The 20,662-nt window shown below is 32.5% G+C and overlaps 1 protein-coding gene across 1 annotated transcript in view; it reads left to right on the plus strand.

The window, feature by feature from the left end:
• Nucleotides 1-855: 855 nt before the first annotated feature.
• LOC134708036 (angiotensin-converting enzyme-like) overlaps nt 856-20,662 on the plus strand; it is a 147,743-nt gene continuing 127,936 nt past the window's right edge. The window contains exon 1 of the mRNA XM_063568285.1: nt 856-970. The gene's annotated coding sequence lies outside the window, so the exon portion shown is untranslated. The remainder of the gene's footprint in view (nt 971-20,662) is intronic.

Genomic DNA, 20,662 nt, shown 5'->3' on the forward strand with positions numbered 1-20,662 from the left:
CACTTTGTACGGGTACAAAGTAAACGTACGAGTTCATCAGATTGACAAGGCGAACTGTCCCACTCGGAGGGCAAGTTGTGCCAGCCCGCACTGTCTGGTAGTAACAGACTGTCCCACTCGGAGGACAAGTTGTACCAGCCCGCACTGTCTTGACGTGACAGACTGTCCCATTTTGAAGGACAGGCTGTACCATCACACACTGTCTGATACAGACAGACTGTACCAGCAATACTGTCTCTTAGTGACGCATCGTCCCATCTTGAGGACAGGCTTTTCTATTGTATTATAGTTGTATATAAATGTGTGTGTTGTAACTTTATTTCGATAAAGAGTCAGTGTGTATATTTTAGTTCATTGTGTATAACATAGATAGTTGTAGTTTTTAGTATTATCGTATATTGTTTGTGGACAACTTGTATCCAAGGATTCACTGGAACGGACGTTTGGGATATAAACGCCTGGTTACACGTTACAGTTTTGTATAACCTTTTCATTCGAAGTGTGTTCCCATTTTGATGACCACGATCATTAAATAGTTCACTTTGCCATTCGGTATTATCTAGCACCTTTATTTTGTCTAGCACAAACTTCATATAACTGTTTTTGTAGATAATAATAGATCCTGTACAGTGTTTATATATCAAGTGGCAGGTGCTTGGCCTTTAAACTATTAAAAAGAACTCGTGTTTGTCTGAAAACTCTTAGTGATTTTTGAGGTGCAAAAACATCCATTTTTGTCTATGTATTACAGTTTGTCTAAATTCGAAACTGTTATGTTAAAAATGCAAAACATTTCGCAATATCATTCATGAAATACCTGTTTGTTCCCCTTTTTTCATACACATCTTATGTATTACTAAACAACAATGTAGCTACAAGAAACGATTTATCTTTACCTGTAAAAGTAGGAATATAACTTTTTAAACATAATATGAGTACACAACTATGTACATTTAATTCACAACATAAGGTAAGAAATGTTTATTTTATTAAGTTTTTTGTTAAATGATAAAATAACTATAATTTCAAGATAAGACTTTTCAGTATGTCTTACTTTGCCAGCCACAATACTAAATAAGTTTAACCTTCAATTACATTTTCAAAAACATATGATTATTTGCAATAATTATGTCAGTAAGTTCTCGTTTGTTAAAAAAACAGTCGTTCCGCAAAAAGTAGGTCAACCGTAACGAAATTTGTTAGTCATTATAACAATTTCGAAGTTACAATGACTATGCTTATCGTTCAATGTCAACAGGTATCAAAACCAAAAACTAAAAAATATGTGTAAAGTATGTTAGGAAAAAATCCGTTTGTAGCATATAAACGTACATCGGTTTTATCCTGTAGACGACCTTTTTACTATAAAAATACAGGTATTCCGACAACTCGAAGCGACAAATTAATCGTCTCCTGGTATCCTGCTGTTACAAGCGCATGCAGTTGTTATGTTGTATTTAGAGTTTACATCGCAGCTCAATAAAGTGTCCTTAATGCGGTCCGCCAAAAAAAACATTATGTCGATTTCTTTCAAAACAAATTCAACGGTTGGCATGTAGCACTTTTACTAGTTGTCATAAACATTCATAATATTCAGTAGAATAAGAATGTTTTGCAAAATAAGTTCTGATAATTGAATAAAGTTCCAATAATTTTTAATGGGAAATTGTTACATGAACCCATAAGTGTTCACGCATATACTGTATTGTATATTGGTTGATGTTGTAATCTTTCGAAATACCGGAAGTTTTTATATTGTCTATTCGGAATACATCTGTTCATTTCTACGGCCAACTGCGTAATGATAGGTAATTAATAGATCTGACGAATATTCATCAGCGTTTTGCAATTACTTTTCAGAGAAGTTTTTATCGAGATTGATTGTCATGATACACGCTAATTAAAATATTAAAAATAATCTTGAATTCACGGTGTTGTTTTTTTTGCCGATTCAGTGTGCAAGTTGTTATCTCCCCTTGATTAGGGTTAGAGGTAAACAATTTAAAAAAGACAACAAAATTGTTTAAATTAAAGAAATGTCACATAGAAACATTGCTGGACTAGCTCTGGCTGATGAAATTTGTAATTTTTTAAGTGGGATATGGGATCACTCCTAGTATTTTTTCTGTATGTTACAATGTTAAATGCAATTAAACATACTTGATACCATTTAAATTATCTTTCTGGAAAAATAATAAATAATACTGATCATTTATATTGCATACTTTAAAAAGAGAGACCAAAAGTCACAATAGTTTCTCCAAAGTAAAATGCCTTTTAACTCAATCATATGTTTCTTAGTGGAAAAGTGACAGTACTGCCTAGAAAATATCATTCAGAAAAGGATATAAGAATACAAAAAATATTGACAGAAATTCTGTAAAAAAATAATACTTCAAACTATAAGTCAAAGTGAAATAATATTTAACTTTAAAATCATTTTTATGAGGGTATTTTATACATTAAGAAAGTAAAATTCTTGAAAAAAAAATGGGACTTCTACTCTTCAGAGTACTGTACATATCAACTGCGTAAGAATATTAAATATAACCCAAATTAAAATCTCAAAGATTTTAATTATCTTATTAAAAATCTTTCCCATGCGAGTATATCTTCCCTAGACCAAGCAATTATTATGAACTTTCGAATTAAATAAATATAAGAATTAGTCACAAAACATAAAAGGTAATTATATATAAGTTCATAACACATATCAGTATAATCTTATCCTAAGTTATATTCTCTAACTTAAATGACTTAGTTGGAAAAAGATGAATCAAACAAATAATATTCCGTATTTGTAAAAAGAACTTTCGCAACAATGTGATGTAACACACTATACCATTTTTATTCAGATGATAGGTCATGTATGACATTCTTCTTTAAAAATGTCCACATGTAAACTAAGATATAAACCGATTTTTTTCTGCTATAAGTTATTATAGATATTGACCAAGCACGTTAGTATATAGAAGTTAATCTGCACAGCTAAGGTGACCCTCATTAAGCCGAACGACGAAGGAGTTCGGGTTAGAGGGTCACCCTGAGCGTGCAGATTAACCTCTACATACCGATTTGATTGGCCAATAACTGTTTTAACACATGACGTCATTAGAATCATATTCAAAACAGTGTGGTCCTGGCCATTGATTGACGACCTAAATTATCCCATTGACTGGGACAGATTAGGTGAACGTTTGTCTGTAACGATCATTGCTCACTTCTTACTTATTATAGAATTTAAACTGTGGGGTCACCAAAGGTTCTTAACGCCTTTAATAATAAAATAATTCGAAAAATTATTCAGGAATAACCTTTATATTTTGATTTATATTATTGATATAAATCAATACATCGTATTATTCCGGATTCGTTTTTCGAATTGCTTTTTTTAGGTGTTGAGAACCTTTGGTTACCCCATAGATTCAGTGTCTTTAACAAGTACATAGTGAGCAGTGATTGTTACCGACAAACGTTCATTTAATCTGTCCCAGTCAATGGGATAATTTAGGTCGTCAATCAATGGCCAGGACCACACTGTTTTGAATATGATTCTAATTTACGAGAACGTTTTAGAAGTGGACGATTTTCCGCAATCCACGGATCCTATGAACGTTTCTTGTAGGCTTGTAGGGTAAAGAAAAGGGGAAATATGACTTGGGTAAGTTTTAAATTGATAACTTATTTTTTGGTTTAGACTTACTGTAAAATTGCGATTTAATGGTAGATTTTTTTTTAAATGTTTCTGTCAAATCTATTCCCATTTTTTATTTAATAAGTGACGATAAAGACTTTGACAAGTTGTGTACTTTCAAATCTTTGTATGATAACAAACATAACTGAAAGGATTATTGAGCTTTTGAATTTCTTTCCCTCAATGGTATGCTTTAAAAGAGAAAAATACACCGAGGACGATTACCTAAATTTTAATGTTGAATAAATAGAAAATACGTTTCTCTCTCCAATCTTTTACTCCCCATTCCCAAAATACTTTGTATCTATTGTATTAATTTTTTTACAACACGTTCATCTAAATGAAGTCTGTTTGATCTCTAGCTAATTTCCCTGTTTTAAAAGAAACACGACCCCTTTAAATTTGATCCAAAAATATGGGGAATAGATTTTCAAAAAGTCGTTATAATTTCCATTAAGTCTTAAAATAATCCAAATCAGAATTCTTTAATTCGGATATTCTGAGATACATTTCTTTTTTGGCAGTAATTACCATCTTTCTGAATTTAAAACACTGATTTAAGATTTATCAAAAAGATACACAAAATATAATAATACAATTTATGTTCAAGCTAAGATGAAAAAAAGGATTTAGAAACCTTTCATTTTTCCTATTTTAAAACTACGATGTTTGTACAAAGTTCAATTTTATCGTATTTTCATTGCAGATGGACAATTTCGGGGGGGGGGGGGGGGAGGCTAACATGTCGACACCCTAGTATTGGACAAGTATCGTGTTTTAGCTAAAAAAAAAAGTCGATATTGTTCTTAGTCTCGCCAAACTCGGCGATATCTTTTTTCATTTGATACAATAACGCCCCTTCAAAATCTAGGAACCGCCCCTAAAGGTAAAAATAGATTTGAACTGTGCAGTATATCTGAGGTAGTTAATGCACATCTTAGCTGTGCATTATCCAGATTATAGCTCAGTAAGAACAAATAGATTTTACTAATGCCATGTGTTAATGCTACAATACAATCCAAGATGACGGAAACCAAACCAACTACCTTAAGTTAAAAGACTAAGTTATAAAACACCGACGATATGGACATATCTATTTATTATTGGAATAAAGTGTCACTTATACTCAAATTTATAAAAAGTTTTTGTCTTTTTAATTGTAATCCAAGATAAAATTGAGAATGGAAATGGGGAATGTGTCAAAGAGACAACAACCCGACCAAAGAAAAAAACAACAGCAGAAGGTCACCAACAGGTCTTCAATGTAGCGAGAAATTCCCGCACCAGGAGGCGTCCTTCAGCTGGACCCTAAACAAATATATACTAGTTCAGTGATAATGAACGCCATACTAATTTACAAATTGTACACAAGAAACCAAAATTAAAATAATACAAGACTAACAAAGGCCAGAGGCTCCTGACTTGGGACAGGCGTTTGAAAACTAAACTTAATAATCTTGATATTCAAAATAACAACACTTTGATACGGGTGCATTTTTTGATACAGCCATATTAATCAAAGAATGGTTTGGTATGGCGTCTTTGTCTATTTACATTTTCTGAAATGTATTGTGTTTTGTTAAAACACTAATTTCGTTCGTTACAAATTAAATAGGCGCTTTGGAAATAACAATTTTTGGATATTATAAAACGAACCGATTGATAATACATGTATTACTATAGCGCGGGAATAATGATTATAATGTATTCTGCATGCACTCATCACTACTTTTTTGAATTCAGAAGTGCTATTCAATTAATGTTTGTCTCTAATATTTTATTAACTGCGCATTTGCATTCAGATATCGCAGATCACATTTAGTCGTTCATTGTGTATTAATTTACGTTTTTTGATTGAGTTAAGTCTGCCAATTGATATTTTATCGTGTGTTTTTCTATGTTGTGATGTTATGCTATTGTTTCAGAAAAAGGGGGAAGGTTTGGATCCATTAAAACGTTTAATCCCGCTGCAAATGTTTGCACCTGTCCTAAGTCATGAATCTGATGTACAGTAGTTGTGGTTTGTTTCTGTAATATATGTGTTTCTCGTTTCTCGTTTTTTTTATATAGATTAGACCGTTGGTTTTCCCGTTTGAATGGTTTTACACTAGTAATTTTGGGGTCCTTTATAGCTTTTTCTTCTGTGTGAGCCAAGGCTCCGTGTTGAAGGCCGTACACTGACCTGTAATGGTTAACTTTTTTTTAAAATTGTTATTTGGATGGAGAGTTGTCTCATTGGCACCCACACCACATCTTCCTATACAGTGGAGATCAGTTCTAACCTCTCATTAAATCTGTCAGAATCTGTCAGGAGAACTGTTCTAGGACAGTACGTAGAACTGTCAGCCTGACACCTTTTAGTCAGTTCTAGGTTAGAACTGTTCTAGCTAGAACTGATTTGGTCAGTTCTAGCTAGAACTGATTTGGACAGTTCTACCTAGAACTGATCCTGACAGTTCTACCCTAGAACAGTTTTAGACAGTTCTACCTAGAACTGACCAAATCTTTGGTCAGTTCTACTTCTAGAACAGTTCTACGGCTAGAATTGATTTATAATTTCTACGGCTAGAATTGATTTATAATTTCTACGGCTAGAATTGATTTATAAATTCTACGGCTAGAATTGATTTATAAATTCTACGGCTAAAATTGATTTATAAATTCTACGGCTAGAATTGATTTATAAGTTTTAATAACTCTTTGACTAAATATAAAGGCTTCGACAAAATAGCGATTAATATTATAAAGAGTTTTGCTATTTTGCCGGTTTTATTTCAATTTTTCGTCGGCAAGAGAACATGTTTAACCCCGCCATATTCTGCATGTATGTGACTGTTCCAAGCCAGGAGCCTGTCATTCAGTGATTTTCTTTTGTTGATGTGTTACATATATTATTTGTTTTTCTTTCATTTTTTGAACATAAATTAGGCCGTTAATATGGGGGGGGGCATTATTATTTCAATTGTTTTACATTTGTCATTCCGGGAGTCAGGATGGCTCGTTTTACATAACAAAATTATCTGACCTTAATGTAATACGTTGTTCCGGCGGATCCAGCAGTTTTAAAAGGGGGGGGGGGTCCCAACCCAGGAAAAGGGGGGTCCAACTATATGTCCTCATTCAAATGCATTGATCGTCCAAAAAAGGGGTTCCACCCCCCCCCCCCCCCTTTCTGGATCGTCCATTGATCCACTATAAACTTAAACTGCCCATATTTGATTTCATCATATAAATCTATATACATTTAGCTGCACACTGCAGGAATCCAGTTTATTTTTAGGCAAGGATACCAATTATATGGGAAAACATTTCTAAACTGACCTTATTTGTTCTTTCTCCCTGCAAATCTATATAGCTGCACAGTAATTCAGTTATAATTTTAGGTCAAGAAGGACTGTAATATACAAGTTACAGCAATATTGGAAAACAATGACCTCAAAATTTTGTTCGCATGAATTTAAAGTGTCAGCATGTCCTCTTTTTATTCAAAGTATTTAATCGTAAACAAATATCAGTAGTTTTCATACTTCAGACTGAGTCGTGTAATAAAATCTTTTGACCGCATCAATCTAAACTGACCTTATTTGCTCTTTCTTTCTGCAAATCTATAGAGCTGCACAGTAATTCAGTTATAATTTTAGATCAAGAGGGACTGTAATATACAAATTACAGAAATATTGGAAAACAATGACCTCAAAATTTTGTTCGCATGAATTTAAAGTGCAAGCATGTCCTCTTTTTATTCAAAGTATTGAATCATAAACAAATATCAGTAGTTTTCATACTTCAGACTGAGTCGTGTTATAAAATCTTTTGACCGCATCAATCTAAACTGACCATATTTGCTCTTTCTTTCTGCAAATCTATATAGCTGCACTGTAATTCAGTTATAATTTTAGGTCCAAAGGGACTGTAATATACAAGTTACAGCAATATTGGAAAACAATGACCTCAAAATTTTGTTCGCATGAATTTAAAGTGTCAGCATGTCCTCTTCTTATTCAAAGTATTTAATCTAAACAAATATCAGTAGTTTTCATACTTCAGACTGAGTCGTGTAATAAAATCTTTTGACCGCATCAATCTAAACTGACCTTATTTGCTCTTTTTCTCTGCAAATCTATAGAGCTGAACAATAATTCAGTTATAATTTTAGGTCAAGAGGGACTGTAATATACAAGTTACAGCAATATTGGAAAACAATGACCTCAAAATTTTGTTCGCATGAATTTATAGTGCCAGCATGTCCTCTTTTTATTCAAAGTATTGAATCGTAAACAAATATCAGTAGTTTTCATACTTCAGATTGAGTTGTGTAATAAAATCTTTTGACCGCATCTATCTAAACTGACCTTATTTGCCCTTTTTTTCTGCAAATCTATATAGCTGAACAGTAATTCAGTTATAATTTTAGGTCAAGAGGGCCTGTAATATACAAGTTGCAGCAATATTGGAAAACAATGACCTCAAAATTTTATTCGCATGAATTTATAGTGCCAGCATATCCTCTTATTGAATCGTAAACAAATATCAGTAGTTTTCATACTTCAGACTGAGTCATGTAATAAAATCATTTGACCGCATCAACCAAAACTGACCATATTTGCTCTTTTTTATGTTACTCTTATAGTTGCATAGTAAATCTGTAATATTGTTATGTTAGGATGGATTGTATAATACAAATGATAGAAATATTGGAACACCTAATTTCTTTTGCATCAATTTAGAGTGTCAGTGTGTCCTCTTTTTAATAATAATATTGCATCATAAACAAATACATGAAATATCAGTAGTTTTCATACCGAAGACAGATTGGTATAACAAAATTATGTGTCTGCAGCAACCAAAACTGACCATATTTACACTTTATTATGTAAATCTTAATATATAGATAATTATATAGCTGCATAGTAAATCACTTATAAAATTGAGAAAGGAAATGGCGAAAGGTGTCAAAGCGACAACAACACGAACATAGAGCAGACAACAACCAATCACGATGGATTGTATAATTCAAATGACAGCATGTCCTCTTTATATTCAAAATATTGAATTGCTAACAAATTTCAGTAGTTTCGATATATCAGACTGAGTTGTTTTAATAACAACATTATTTGACCGCTTCAACCATAACTGAACATATATACTTTATCATGTAAATATATACATGTATGGCCTCATTGTAAACCAATAATTTTTCTATGCCAGGACAGATATTGCATGATAAAGACGATACCAAATTTCGACATCGATTTAGCGCGCTATTATTTCCTCTCTGTATCGATAATATTATTATTTAAGGAATGACTGTAATATGTTTTCTGTCTATGAAGAAATAACATAAAAAAATTGGTGCACACTGAATAACGTGAGTAGCGGGTTTTTTAACAGTGTGCATGCACCACATTTTTTGTAATGTTATTTCGAATAGACAGAAAAAAATATTACAGTCATTTCTTATAATTTAATTCTAAATTCCATTTAAACCTTGGCAAACCATGAAAAAACGTTGATGACGATACGGTCACATGACTAACTTTTTTCTATGGGCTGATAACAAAATAACGTCAGCCAATCAGAAGACCTGTTACATCCAAAATTAAATTATTAAATAATGAATCGTAACAAAAGTGACTTTTTAAGTCAGTATAGTTCATGATGGTTTTTTTTTAAACAAAACTATTTATCGGCATCATCCAACACTCACATGACTGATTCATATACTTTATTTTAAAATGAAAAGTACATGTATGAGAAGTTCTCTTCTTGGAATAATTTGAAGGAGGAAAATGATTGGTTTCGTTTGTAGCCTAACGTCCAGTGGCAAATGTTTCATTCATGTTCAGATCGAGTATATTTTTCTGACGTTCCAGACTCCCAGATTATCTTCGAGATAATGCAAATGTAGCTTACATAGTTTTTTTTACGTTTAACAACACTTTTTTCATCAATATCCCATAATTCATCCACTGTACTATTTTCGTTTGAACATTTGTCAAAACAGAATCTTAAATCATGAATGTAAATCCAAGGCAAACAAGGTAAATTAAGATTCAAATTCCATGAATTAAATGCAGAGTTATAATTAGGAAGAGACTGTTAAAAACGGGGAACGAAGAAACGTAAACAATGATGTTCATATGCAATCTTATAAAAATATTTCTCCGATGAGTTGGATAACCGTCTATCCACTTCGATATTTATACATGTAACTGTTGAACAGTAAATAATATAGAAAAATAATATTATATATAGTAAAGTAATTGGAACGGATTTTTTTCTTCTAAATTCTAAAGTGCCCTTTCTGCAGTGACGTCATTTAGAACTGTTCTACAGTCCTGACTGATTTAGTCAGTTCTGCTGACAGTTCTACGGTTAGAACTGATTTGGACAGTTCTACCTAGAACAGTTTTAGACAGTTCTACCCTAGAACTGATCCTGACAGTTCTACCTAGAACTGATTTAGTCAGTTCTACCTAGAACTGATCCTGACAGTTCTACCTAGAACAGTTCTAGGGTAGAACGGTTCTAGCTAGAACTGTTCTAGGACAGGTTAGAACAGTTCTATGACAGATTATTCTGACAGTTCTAATGAGAGGTTAGAAGTGATCTCCACTGTATCTATGTACCGACATGCCTGTTGATTTGACGATAAAAACACAATAATTCAATAAATACTCTAGTGTTCCAAACACTATCAATACCAAAACAATAAACCAAAACAATTACACCTTACAGTTAATTTCGTGGTAGTTACATTTGGAAAACTTTTATCAATTTGAACAAGAGTCTGTTTACATCAGTTTATGTAAATGGTAAATTTTATATTTTATAAATGAAAGGTAAAAATGTCATTTATTTCAACATAACCTACTATATAAATACAAATGCAATTATTTAGTAGTTGTTATAAGTGTGTTATTTTAAAGACACGTATTAAGTCAAAGTGATTAATTGCTTGGCAGATTGAACACAATTTTGTATTTATTGTGTACAAACACTCGCTTTATTAATATAACTCGTACAACCTAACATTTATTAAATCTGTAAAATTGTAGAAGACACAATTTCAGTAAATAATATTCTATCAAGGTTTGATTTAGGAATGTATTTCTCTCATCTTTAAAATCAAAACAATTTATAACGAAATTGAATTCATCCCCATTGTGTAGAATGCAAAAATAACTTTTTCTTTTAACCTCTTTGTTACTGATCTATCTTCATAGTTCGACTGGAAGTTTTTGGCTACATAAATTAAGATAACATAATTTCAACAAAAAAAAATCCGTCTAAAATGTCAAATTATTCTTAAAACAAAATAAATTCTTAAAATACGACGATTCAATGAAGGCAACGGTAGTATACCGTATTCATAAATAGATTGAGAAAAAAACAAATCCGGGTTTCAAACTTAAACTGAGGGATACACATCAAAACTTTCGAACAATTTTGAACATTCTCATATCAATATTTGTTTGAATTGATCACACAATCTTGCTTAAATACTCTAACTTCAACTGTTCCAGAAAAACTAAATTCATTAAGGAATCATTTTTGACTGCAATAATTTTTCTGTCTATGAAGAAATAACATAACTAATTTGGTGAACACTGAATAACGCGCGTAGCGGGTTATTTAACAGTGTGCATCACATTTTTTATGTTATTTCGAATAGACAGAAGAAATATTACAGTCATTTCTGATAATTTAATTCTAAATTCCATTTTACACCGTAGAAATCCATGAAAAAACGTTGATGACGTCACAGTCACATGACTAAATTATGTATATGGGCTCATTACAAAATAACGTCAGCCAATCAGAAGACGCGTTTCATCCAAAATTGAATTATTTAAATATACAAATCTTAACCATTAAAAAACTATGTTGTGGTACAATAAAAGTGGTACAGAAGTTTATATATAATACAAGAAAACGTAGACGGTTTTCCAATTTCGACCAGTAGGATATTATCCTTCTTTATCATTAATGTAAGTCGAAAACGTTCTAGCTCATTGTATAACATACAGAGACAAGGTTTTACTACTCAATCAAAAAGATCTAACTGACAAGAAATTGATATGTTAGGAAATTTTACCTTTTAAGTACCTCATACATCGCCTTTGTCCCCTTTTCAACTTTCAATAAAATTGCCTTTTTGAAAGGAATAGGTTCAGTTAGACAGTAGACTCCTTTTTGGCCCCAAAATATAGCAGTTTTATAAAATTGTGAAAATTTTATCTCTCAACTATTTACTGGAAAGAAGAATGTTTCAGCTACATAAATATTGGCTAAGAAATACTTTGAAAAAACAAGGGTTCATGCTTTTTATTAGATATATATACTATTGGGAGTATAAAAACAGCGAATTGATCTTTTGATAATAAAAAAAAATGTTTGGACTTTAACGGTGCTTTTTTGTGGACTTTAGCGGAACTTATTATTGTGGACTTTAACGGAGTTTTCTTGTAGACTTCAGCGGAGGTCATTTTGTGGACTTTAGCGGAAAGTTTGTGGACTTTGGCGGAAAATTGTTGTGGACTTTAGCGGTGTTGTGGACTTTAGAGGAATTGTGGACTTTAATGGTGCCACAAAATATCACCTTAGTTTAATCAATAAATATCGACTCTATCGGTTCTTATCTGTACATGCAGCTACTGTACTCGTAAACACTAAAACAGATGTTTTAATCCTCATTGTTTTCAACACTTGAAATAACCTAGTTTATAAATTTATGTTAGTGACATCTTGTAATTGGTCATCCACACCTCATAACTGCAGCCAGATGGCAGATATCTAGCATGAGGGAAGCAGGTATGCCGCTGTGATAATTGCACGTATTGTTGGTCATCCCCATTCCACTATAAGTCGTTTTGAGAATAAAAATCAGGCAATAAACGATGTTAAAGACCTTCCGATGTCAAGAAGACCCCCTATAACATCTGCTAGGGAAAATTAAGCATAATGAAGGTTTGTCAGAAGGAAACCCATTGCAAACAATGCAATCCTAAAAAGAGAATAATGACCATACAGGAGCCTTTAAGCAAGAACTGTTCAAGATCGGCTCATCGCTACAAAGGTCCCCGAAATGGTATTATCGCACGATAACCACATTTCGGGGACCTTTGTCTACGAACAGACACACAGATGCCCGTATCCAATATTGTGCAGAGCTTGCCAAAGTTGGAAATTAACGTCGTGGAGGAAGATCCATTGTTCAAATGGAATTCGGTTTATCTTCCTTGGCCCTATCGTAGCCCGAATTTGAACCATATCGAGCATATATGGGACACTGTTGGGCGTAAAGTGCACGAAAGGACACGAAAGGACACCCCAGTTCAAACAGGTCATGAAATAAACAATACCCTTTGTTAAGAATGGTTGCTGCTAGCTTAGCAACAAATGAGTCGACTTATTGCAGGAATCAGAAGGCATTAAGATGCGGTTATCCGTTTGAATGGAAGCTGCGCACAAAGTACTAATTATTTGGCGTATATCGACCAACCATGATGTGAACAATTATGATTAATTTTGAAATGTCTGACATTGTAAAGTTCGACTACAGTAAAACTTGTAAAATGCATTTTTTTGTACAAAAAACACTTCATTTTGTTATAAAAATTTCAGTTCGATAAAACCTTTTTTTTCATACATTTTTTGTTCGTTTTAAAGCCAATGTTATCATTAACTACGTTTCAATATTATTTTACAAATATTTTATCATATTCCATCCAAAATAAGAGACTGATTTTTCAATTTCTAAAAAATCAAGGTGTTGCAATTCTTTTTTCCATGTGTATATATATATATATATATATAGGCGAGTGACTTATTTCAAAAAAACGCTTAGTTAACGACTTTAATGCACCCACTTAACACACGGCTGTATTATTTATCATTCGAAAGCTAATTATCTGTACTTTCTGTTTTGCCCGGTCGTAAAAAAATCGTACGGTGCATTTTCTGTTAAATCAAGGTCAAAGGTCATGAAAAAACATTCCAATTTTTGCGATTACTAAACAAAAAGTCATTTTCTTATTCTTTGTACCATAACATTTTTCAAAAGATCATAGGAATTTTATATAACAAGATACATTATTTCCAAATCAAACAAAAAATAAGAGGTTACATGCGCAATATTTCCCGAAAATTGAAATTCATCCCAAATCCTAAAAAAATGAAAAATTGTTCAAAAAGCTAAATATATCTTGGGGGAATGATATATGTATGCTGAACAAAATAGATAAATGTATATGTTTTAGGTCAAGGAATATTTTTTTGTAATTTAAAGATGCAATTAATAATTATTGTTCATAAAACAGCCTTCTATTGAAGAGTTTGCAGTTGCCCCAAAATCTGCCATCTGCAAATTGCGATCATTTTTGTCATTCTATGTAAAGATTGCACATCGCTAATTGTCTATATCAAGGAGCAGAATGATTTTCCGTAATAAAAGAAGGGATGTTTAAAGTAAGAAAAGAAGATATACGAGCTAATTGAGGTAAACATATGTTTTTACGAGGTCAAACTTATTTACTTTTTGTTATCATGTTGAAATGCAAACATGACTTTGCGACTAAATCGTTGGCAACATTGAAATCAGTAACCTTGTTTAGAAACACTTGGTTGTCGAAAACAGGATGAAAACGAACTAAATACAATGCTGCTGCTTCTTATTCAGTTTAAAATTGTGATAGACATGTTAAATGTATTTAGAAGTTAAATATCTTTAATTATTTGAATCAAAAATGCTTTAAGTATTTTCAACAAAACCTTTTAAAATACAAATGCAGGTCATTGTGTTTGTAAAATACTATAAGCAGTTGTTAAATAAACAAAATTAGAAAGTTGAATACCCTTCCTGACCTCATAAGATCATTCGCTGTTTTAGGCAGTGATCATGGTGATCGTGTCCATGCTGTGCTGTGCTTTGTGGAATACTGTTTGTTTTTAGGACTATGATTTTATTGTGTTCATGGCTTTGATTAAGTTTATTTGATTCATGATTTGAGATATTGGTTGTCCCTTAGGTATTATTTTACTTGAAAGACATTAACTTGCAGTAATGAAGAAGATTAACGCAATAAGACAAGTATCCGCGAAAATAACCTTATGTGCTCACGGTGATATATATATAACCAAATCGTTATTATGATAGATTTACAATGATCTAAACTTTTTAAACTATTACTACTTGAAGAGTGACGAAATATGTCAAAGGGGCATCAAACTCATAATTGAAAACTGACAAAGCCGGGGATAAAACGAACTAGACAAGCAACAGTAAACAAAACTCAACATATATAAAACTAATGATTGAGTAACACAAACCCCCAAACAATATTTGGGGTGAACTCAGGGCTCCCAATGGATACAAGATCATGTTTCACATCTGACACCCGTCTTGTGGCTAATGTTATTCCTACATCGGTGCCAAGCATTATTCGGTAGGTGACATTCAAGGGTATGATGACGGTATGTTGGTTACGTCAGTTGGAACTTATCAATCGTCATCTGGTGAAACAGATATTTCATAATTGTCAACCAACTCGTAGTGACGTCCATTAAATTTTCAAAGGGGTGATTTCAACTTTGCATTTGAACTCTGGTTTGAAGCCATGTTCAAACATCACTTTTCTTCAAATGTCCTGTACCAAGTCAGGTATATGGCAGTTGGTATTGAAAAATCTCAGTTTCTTTGTATGTTGGCGTTTGTTGTTGTAGCAGTTCAGTGTTCTTATTATTCCTTTGTGTTCCATTTATAGTTGATTCCTTTCCCTCGGCTTTTGTTTGTGACCCGGATTTGTTTTAGTTACTAGTAAAGCGATTGATGACTATTGAATATAGCGGTATACTATAGATGCCTTTATCTGATATATTCATTGTTAGCAGTTACGCACTACCACGACAATCGTGAAGTTAATGCAACCTCTGGAATATTGTATCAACTTGGAGATATATACTCCATAAGAAGATGTCGCGAAATTGCGTTACAAATGGGCAAGTGTTTAAAAAGTTTGATTTATTTAATTTCGCGGGCAGTACGTCGACTGAGCATGCAAAGACAAAAGGCAATAAAAAAACACTACACTTATCATGTTTATACGTCATATCATAAATATTTCTGGCTTGTTATTGTTTCAGAGAAGTTGAGGCTTAATGCAATCGGTCTCCTCCTTTAGTAGTATAGATATGCAGGCGTTGCTATAGTGTTGCTACATAGGGATGAAAAGTTTATAATTGAGTAGTAAGAAGAGTTTTATGGGTTGATTTATGCTAATCTCTTTTGTCGTAAAACGTTCTCAACAAATACTCATCGTCGATTTCAAGATACGTGCTAGAGTAAACTATATCTGTTGAGGCTGTTGAGATTTTTTTTAATTTCAATAGAAAATACGGGTCCTGCATTGTCACAAATTTGGCACTTTTAGTGAGATGACATCATCTATATAGTGGAAGTGAAGTTTCAAGAAAATGTTAGCTTCTTTTCAGTCGTCAAAAATTGTTCTTACATAAATTCTTCCTAGTATGAAAAAAGAACTAGTCATTCAAGGTATCCAGGAAGTCTAGTTGCAACAAGAATCGTTGTGTATTAATTGATATTTTCCTCAAAATTGTTCTTTTTTGATGAATTTATATATTTAAACAATGAACAACGCAATTTAAGCAAACAAGAAGTCAAGTTTAATAATGTTTTAACAGGTTTTTACGGAAGCCGATGAGGGCCATTCAAAAAAAATATTTTATGTCGTAATTACGACATAGCATGTCGTAATTTCGACATAACATGTCGTAATTTCGACATAACATGTCGTTATTACGACATCGCTTTGTCGTAATTTCGACATAACATGTCAATATAACGACATCACTATGTCGTAATTTCGACATATCATGTCGTAATAATGACATCACTATGTCGTTATTTCGACATATCATGTCGTAATTTCGACATATCATGTCGTAATAACGACATCACTATGTCGTTTTAACGACATAGCTTTGTCGTAATAACGACATCGCTATATATAAAAGAATGTGTATAATGATTGGCAAAAGACTAAATGACACAGAAATTAACAACTTACTATAGGTCATCATAATGCCCCCAATAATTTGAAAAGCCCCGCTATAAAAGAGGGAGGAAAGACACCAGAGGGAGAGTCCACGAAATGCTGTGTGGCAGACAGTGTTATTATTTAATTATTAGCTCCCTTGGTAAAACTCCAAATTTCATATTTAATGTATTTTATTGTTAAATAACTTACACAACGCTTAATAAGTATATATTTGTTAATTGCATAGCTTTTGCTATTTGAATTCATTCATTGTTTAAAAGATTTCTATTTATATTGTAAAGTTTGATATTTGCATCGTTGCAAAATCTTTGGCTACCTTCTTTGGATACCTTCAGTGAGAAACTTATATATTTTATAAACCACTACATCGATCGGAAGATTCCGATAAGAGCTGTGCAGCATGGTGTTGTAGACATTAAAGAGGAGAATAAAGATTTATAAAAAAGCAAGACATGCTGTTGTAGATATTATGTGAAATTAATAGAGAACTAATCTTGTCCTACCAAGGCAAGCCATTCTTTCTTTCTCCCTATACATAAGCGCAAACTATATGGCTTCTTGCAAAAAAATGTAAATTGAAGTATTGATTGCTCTATTTCTACTTTCAAACGTTGGCCACGATGTTCCTACAACCCCTACGATTTAAAACAGAATCTTCACAATTTCGTCCGCAAAACAAAATAAAAATTAGATAACACGAACCAATATTAAAACAAATTCAATATGTGTTTTGAATTATGTTTTACAGCTCTTCATCATATCCTAAGTAATACCTAGTATATTTGAGGATTAAAATAAGAAAGCTATGTGAAAAAATGGATGTCCAACGTTACATTTATGAAAAACTGTTTTAACTCTTATGTATAATGATCCTATTTCTGGAATAAGAAAACTGTCCGACGTTTTTGAATTAACGACTGAAAGTAGATATAGCAGAAAATGAATAAAAAGAGTAAGACAATTATAATACTATCTACCATAGTACAAATATTTGCCTCATCACATGTGAGTTCAAATATTGCGGATTCAATAAAATCTTCTCTACACAGTCGTTTTTCAAACGGTAGTCATTGTGTCCAAGTTGATACTTCATTTTTCAAAGCAAGTAACGCGTATTTTTTTTATAATTGATCAAAACAAAAGTTAGATACACGAAGAGTAAAAAATGCCAAGATTATTTTCTTATTAACTACATATTTGGGTCTTAAAGGAATAAAATGCTTCCATACATTACAAAACGGTAGCCAATTTGTCCAAAAGTCTGAAAACGGCTTAAATCTTAAAGACGCTAATTTCCGACGTTACATGTGCTTAAGTTTCAATTAAATGTTTATGATAATTAAAACAAATTGTGTTATGAAATTTGGAAAAAGAGGTTGATGATTGCCGCCAAAAATAAAAGGAAAAGTGCATGTTGCTATAGACTCCGCCCGGGAACATGGGTTCGACACAGGTTAAATTTTGCAATTTTTATTAATCGTATATAGCTTTTAACGAGTTGTTTAAAGAATTTGGAAATGGGGAACAATCCCATTACATGAATTTCGTCCAACTTTTGCAAAGACAAATTGGAGACACCAAGACAGTCCTCTAAATGTAAAATGCATATTGAAATTTATGTAACGGAAGTACTCCAAATAGATCATTTAAAGTCGTCACTTAAGTAACTTAAAGGTGCAATCACCAATATTAAAAGACTTACTACCAGTTTACTTCGTGATTTGTACTGCTATGCATGTTATAATTGTCGTGATGACAGTAATTCCTGTACTAGCGAAGCCTGAACTTTTCGTCAATATAAACTTGTGCATGAAATGGAAGTAATTGAAAGACGAATCCCAAACAGCGACGAAACCCGTTTCATCGAATTAATAAAAACCCGGAATTATATTTGCCGTTTTCGCGGACGATCCAGGAGTAGATATGTATATATCTGAAGATGACTTGAGAAATAATTCGAAAGCTAAGGTTCAAGTAATTGAAGGGGTCTATTTCGACAACATATGTGCCAGGGAAAATACAATTCTATTTAAATTTAACCAAGGGTAAAAATGTTCGATTTACTTGCAGAGTGTCAAATATATTTGTATGGGGGTTGAATTAAAATATAGGAAGTTTACGATGACAGATGATATCACAGTGGATGATATGCACCTTGAAAGTTAAACATACTATGATTAAAAAAAAATTGGAAAACCGTATGTATATACATGTACTTCCGTCCCATCTTTCTTTCCTACATTACTTGCGACAGTAATGCATTTTTAGTTGAAATAACTTAAAGGGTAAACATTGTTAAATCGATTTTCACAACTCGAGGTAATTTTTGATAAAAGGACATCACAAAACGAACAAAACCAGAATCAACCAACAATATAAAACACCGAATTAAACTTGCAAAAATTAATCGGAGTCAAAAAACATCTTCGACCCGCCTTTTCAGTGTAATGTGTTGTAGGAACATCGTGCCCAACGTTTGAAAGAAGAAAAAGAGCAATCAATACTTCAATTCACCCTTATTACAAGAAGCCATGTAGTTTGTGCTTATTTACAGTGAGATGGAATGCTTGACTTGCAAATTCAATCCCTTATATCAATCCACAGAGTATTCTTCTTGTGTATAATTCGGAGTTTAGTATGACGTCCATTATCACTGTACTATTATGCATATTTTAGGGGCCAGCTCAAGGACTCCTACGGGTGCGGGAATTCTCGCTACATTGAAGACCCATTGGTTGCCTTCGGCTGTTGTTTGCTCTATGGTCGGGTGGTTGTCGCTTTGACATATTCACCATTTCCTTTCTCAATTTTATTCCATATTTTAGAAGAATACGACTGTAAAACCATACCAATCCCAGAGATTGGACTTCGGTCTAACAATATTTTTTTTATCTTTATTCGGTCTTCCAATTTGATTTTCTTATTTATATTCTTAATACTTTCCAATGGAATTTCTAAAATAAATAAGTTTCTCACTGAAAGTATCCAAAGAAGGTAACCAAAGATTTTGCGACGATGCAAATATCAAACTTTACAATATAAATAGAAATCTTAAACCAATGGTTTCAAATAGCAAAAGCTATACAATTAACAAATATATACTTATTAAGTGTCATGTAAATTATTTAACAATAAAATACATTAAATATGAAATTTTGAGTTTTACCAAGGGAGCTAATAATTAAATACTAACACTGTCTGTCACACAGCATTTCGGGAATTCTCCCTCTGGTATCTTTCCTCCCTCTTTTATAGCTGACTATGCGGGGGCTTTTCTAATTATTGGGGGCATTATGATGACCTATAGTTGTTAATTTCTGTGTCATTTAGTCTCTTGCCAATCATAATACATATTCTTTTATAAATAGCGATGTCGTAATAACGACATAATTATGTCGTTAAAACGACATAGTGATGTCGTTGTTACGACATGATATGTTGAAATTACGACATAGCGATGTCGTTTTAACGACATGTTATGTCGAAATTATGACATAGCGATGTCGTAATAACGACATGTTATGTCGAATTTACGACATGCTATGTCGTAATTACGACATAAAATAATTTTTTTGAATGGCCCTTATCGGCTTCCGTAGGTTTTCAAGTCTTTGAAATTTAAATTGTGTCAATTTATTTTGTATTTATTATTGTCAATCAATTTTTTATTGTTCACATTAAATAAATAAAAGGTCTTTTTACTACATCAATATTTATAATGAAGCTACAAATCAAACAATTAGAAAAGTCGAAAGATGATTTTTTCAGTCTGGTAGTTTCAATGCAGATTATAATCTCTTAGTTTTGCCTCCCCCTTTATTTCAAGCAAAAGTATGATTCGTGCACATACCTTTTTGTCTTAAACTTCACAGATTCCTAAGGATTTGTT

The sequence above is a fragment of the Mytilus trossulus genome, chromosome 2 (genome assembly GCF_036588685.1).
Source record: "Mytilus trossulus isolate FHL-02 chromosome 2, PNRI_Mtr1.1.1.hap1, whole genome shotgun sequence".
NCBI classification, from domain to species: domain Eukaryota; kingdom Metazoa; phylum Mollusca; class Bivalvia; order Mytilida; family Mytilidae; genus Mytilus; species Mytilus trossulus.